Source organism: Corvus brachyrhynchos, unplaced genomic scaffold (assembly GCF_000691975.1).
Source record: "Corvus brachyrhynchos isolate BGI_N302 unplaced genomic scaffold, ASM69197v1 scaffold90, whole genome shotgun sequence".
Taxonomy (NCBI): domain Eukaryota; kingdom Metazoa; phylum Chordata; class Aves; order Passeriformes; family Corvidae; genus Corvus; species Corvus brachyrhynchos.
This window is the reverse complement of record NW_008236932.1, coordinates 1,164,170-1,168,879: the sequence shown is the minus strand read 5'-3', so window position 1 is coordinate 1,168,879 and position 4,710 is coordinate 1,164,170. Positions and strand designations below refer to the sequence as shown.

General features: G+C 40.3%; 1 long non-coding RNA gene across 2 annotated transcripts in view; it reads right to left on the bottom strand.

The window, feature by feature from the left end:
* Positions 1-380: 380 nt before the first annotated feature.
* The window catches only part of LOC108445198, a 6,039-nt gene continuing 1,709 nt past the window's right edge, over positions 381-4,710 (bottom strand). Inside the window, exons 2-3 of one of the 2 annotated variants that reach the window (XR_001859964.1) lie at positions 2,715-2,836; positions 381-616 (exon numbers count right to left, since the gene is read on the bottom strand). This is a non-coding gene — a long non-coding RNA (uncharacterized LOC108445198). Of the gene's footprint in view, positions 617-2,714; positions 4,693-4,710 lie in introns of those variants that run through there. The other variant, XR_001859963.1, reaches the window with a different exon arrangement.

Below are 4,710 nucleotides of genomic sequence, written 5' to 3'. Positions count from 1 at the left end.
CCAACCTCCTGCTTCCCCAGAATAAACAAGAAGAGACCAATCTGTATACCATACACAATAAATGAGCTGGAGAAGAGCTGAGACCAGGCAGCACTGTTTTAATTTCTGAATGTTAGTTAATGAGGGTAGAGGGACAATCACTGGGCAGTCACAACAGCTAGAAAGGGATTAGTCTCCTGCCTTACTTTCTGATCAATGTTCGGGCTACCAGGCTCACAGCTCTGCCTCCCAAGCCCGGGTTCCTAAAAGGTTTTCCAGTGAAAGCAACAAATTATTGACTTCGAATTTGTTCCTCTGCTGAAGTTACCTGGCTCCCAGACTATGGTCTCTGAGCCATGTGCATTCTGCAGCATTTTCATGTTCATGACAGTAGTCAGAAAGATGTTTGTATCTCAGTTTACTGTGAAGGAAATCTGGTTCTGAATGTTACAGAGGAGGTGAGTGATGTGGAGTCTGAAGACTGAGTGAGAGAGGATGTGAAGACAGCCTAGGTTGCTGATGCACTTGGCTGCCTTAGAACATGATCCAGCAGTGGAAGGGAAGGGTAGGTGCCGGCAGGAGTCTGTGGTGGTGCCTGGTGCCTCCGCGTTGTCTCCTGGGTCCTTTAAGGCACCTTCTGTGGAGGTAGGGGACAAAGTTATTTGTAATCACTTCTTGTCACACAGGCTTCACATCTGACATTCTGAATGTCCTTGATGATTTATACACGATTTCAATGTTGTTTAACTCATGACAGCTGAAACTGAACATAACTTTGTTTGTGAAGGGCTCCTGTAGACAGCTTTACATGTGTGTAATGGAAGTGCACTGTGGCATAGCCAAGGTGTGGAGAGATTTGCCCAGGACAAAACACCAGTTAGAATAATAATTAGTCAAATCTGTCCATACTATGATTGTCAATGATAATCTTTAATTAAAAATGAATCCTACATTCCTCTACTGTTTTGCCTGGATGAATTGGTTTTGTATCAAGTGGATCAGTTATTAATGTTTGAATTATTGGGGTGGGACTTTTGTATAATTAAAAAAGATACATTAAACTGTTGTTATGGTTTGAAAAACAAAACAAAAAACAAACAAAGGAAAAAAACCCGCATGCAAATGCCCTTCTTGACTCTTTGCTACCGACTATATTACTGAACCCACCCGTGCATCTCTGGATGCACACAGGACCCCACAGAGCTGGACAGGGACAGTATTAGACATACAAAGGGTAGCTAAATTTAACTAGAAGACTAACTTTTGTAAAAATAATAACTGTCTGCTCCAAAGACTACTGATGTCAGAAAAAGTTTATAACCCTTGTCTCTAATTAAGTTGGTTTGTTAAAAAATCTCATTACAGACCTGAATCTGAAAATGCTCAGTGTTCTTAGTTTCTAGTAATGTTCACAAGCTGTAAAGAATACCTTTACATCTTAATTCCAATTAGTAAGGGGAATTCATTATAATTAGGAATCTTTTAATGCAATGGATTTACAACCAACTTCCTAAATAAAGATACCTGGACCTTCTGTAAAATATGCTTCAGAAAAATCCACAGTGTTCTGGTGTGCAACAAAATTCCACAATTTTTAATATTTGAATGCAAAAAATGGCAATTTATAAAAGTGTTATAAGTAAGATCTACAAAATAAGATAAATTTGAATAATCTATCTACGACTCAGTGTTCATGCAAACAGAAGAATCAGAGTAAGTTCTTTGTCCATTCAAGCATAAATCAGATGAGCACACTGACTTTTTCCCAGCTAGAAAGAGCTGAAACCAACCACTACTTTTCAAGATTTGTCTTGTAGTGACTCCTCAACAAACAACCCTTTAATCCCAAATGAAAAAATATCAATTTATAAATATATTTAACACATACTAAGTTTGTATAGTTTCCTTTTAGGATTTTATAAAATTATTTCTATTTCTTGTTTTTTGTGTGTGACTCTGGCTAAGCATACCAGTTTATGACTAAACAAAGCCACAAATTATCCAACCCATAACTACAGAACTGATATTTTTAAAATAATATTAAAAGTAACAAATAAAGCCATTGATGTAAACTGACATTTAAAATTGTTTCCCCTTTTCTACACTATCATACTTTTTTCATACACATATCAAATAGTAAGATTAAAGAACCTTAAAATGTCTGTCTTAGAACACGTACTAAGACATGCCAAATTCAAATAGCTTTGGTTCTATTTGAGGTATTTTTGTTGGTGAACAGGTTAATATTTTTCAAGATTCACAACTGAATTAGCAGTTTAGCAGTAGTGTACACATTAGGGTAACTCCAAATGCTACTCATGCCATTGAAGACATTTTATGTTTGTAACATCCGAATGAGGGCTGCAACAACCTTACAAGTAAATTTAAATATAAGTTACCCGCTGATACGAGGTTTTGAGACATTACTGCAATTACTTACAGACATCTGCTTTAATTAGCGTAATTTTTTAGTGAAGGGAGATTTTATTTCTCAGTTGATATAGACTGTATTTATTTCTGTAGGTGGCAGAAATCAAAATCCCCAGTGCAACAAATACCCAGGAATACCAGCTGTTCCAGACAAAAAAGAAAGGTAGGCAAAAACTCAAGTGACTAAATTAACTGTGATCAGTATCAGAAATGGACTTTACAAAGAAGCTGTATCAACCTCATGAGAAAGTTTAATATCAGAGTGCTCGACAGTTTTTAGGGCAGTTTTAAAGCAGTCACAGTACCTGACTTGCTTATGTGTCTTTTTTCAGTATTGCAGAAATCTTTGCCTCCACACCTCAGGTCACAAAGCTTTTTGATGGTCTATTCAGACCCATCATGTAAAAACCTGGTGTAATCAGGCAACCTGTGGAGAGAGGACAATAGTTAAATGGACATAGGCACCTAATGCTAAGTGAAGGACACCACTCTCTAGGGATGCTAATAGTGCTTTCCAGGCATTATGAACCCTAAATTAATTAACAAATGACACTTGTGCTATGGGAAAAATGGCAAACAGTGTGAATGGATGATAGATGGGTGAGAATACCAGTCTCAAATATGCTTTCTCCGGTTTCATGAAAAGTAGTAACTTAATCAGGCATAAGAAAAAATGGCTGGAATCCCACTGTGTGGAAACATTGTCTAATATCACACATTGGGCAACAACCTGCTGTTTGTACCATTAGTAATATTTAGAGGAAGATTAAAAAGACAGAAATCTCATTCCTTCAGTGTTGCATTTTCCCTATCTTTAACCTTTCCACGTTACTCAGCCTTAGTCATTGATTGTTCCAGGCAAACCCTTAAATGGACAATAATATTTTCAAAGCCACAATGAGAAAGATCATAGGGGATGAACAGCCTGCAAATACAATGAATAAGAGAGCCCAAACCCAACCACCTCTGCAGCAGACTGCCCAAACTAGCACATACAACCCACTTGTGGAAAGACACCGGTTACTGTTCTCCTTGGGGACCCAGTCCTGCAGATGCTCCCCACCACCCTGGTGCTGGCTAGCAATGGTAACAAGCACCTACTTGGCTATTGGGTACGTTCTCAAGTGAGAAGACTTTGCTGTCTTTGGAGCACACCTGCCTTGTGCTCCTCAGTACTCTCCAGACTGACCATTTTAATGGTTAGAGCAGGACGAGCAAGCCTACCATGGTGAGCACCTGGTGCCAGTCAGAGCCAATGACCCCCCTGTCCACGGGGGGACCTTTGACATGTAGGGTGGCACCACTGATTTCAGGGTGGTGAAAGTACTTCAAAGATGAGCACTACAACTAATCCTATAGCAGCATAAATCAGCATCCACCACCATCCATCACAGCCGCAATGTGGGACCACATTTTTCTGGTTTTCAATTATTAGGTGTGCACCATTTAAGGTAGTATGCAATTAAAATAAACTACAGCACAACAAATGACAGGAGAAGTGTGTCAAGAACATCAAAATCCAGTGGCAAATATTCACCTGGCCAGTAACTTGTGGGCTGTTAACCTGACGTGGGGAAGCTAGCAGCGGTCCAAGGTTGCCTTGAATCTATCTGAGTAGGGTGAAAACCTCCTGCCCAGGCCGATCATCATTGACAGGATTCACTTAAATATCCTCACCACCCAACTTTTGGTGAAGAAGAACTTTTGTGTATTCTCCTCAGTTCCTTTGCAAGGATTCATAAGCAAACAGCCCTTGGAAAAATACACCCAAAAGAAGTTTTGGCTGAAATCCACGGACCTTAATTCATTTGCCTTGCTGGGTGATTGTACTTATCAAAACACAGCCTTGATGAACTCTTGTAAAAGCAGGAAGGAAGGGAGAGGCTTTCGGGCTGCAGCCTGCTCCTCTTCCCCGGCATGGTTTTGGGGAGACACTGCCTGAACTAGGTTTATTTGTTCTGGTGACAGGGCTAAGCCTCTCCCATGTGAAATTTCACTTTTCAATGAAAACTTACTCCGGGAGGACCATCGCCAATATATTTCTCGTGTGACTCATATGCACAAACCCCAAAAGTCAATAGTCAAGAGTTTACTTGATGGAAGTTTTCTCCTAATTAAGAGGTCATTAAGGGGATCCGACTGTTACTCAGCGCTGAGACGAAGGTCACCAGCAGCTGCTCTAGCGCGGGAGATGTGCCGGCCAGCACATTTTCCAGAAACATGTTTCCTCTCTCGCCAGCGGCCCCTTCCCCCTCCCCGCCACCCCGTTTCTAGTCTCTCCAGCGCTGATGAGCTAATAGC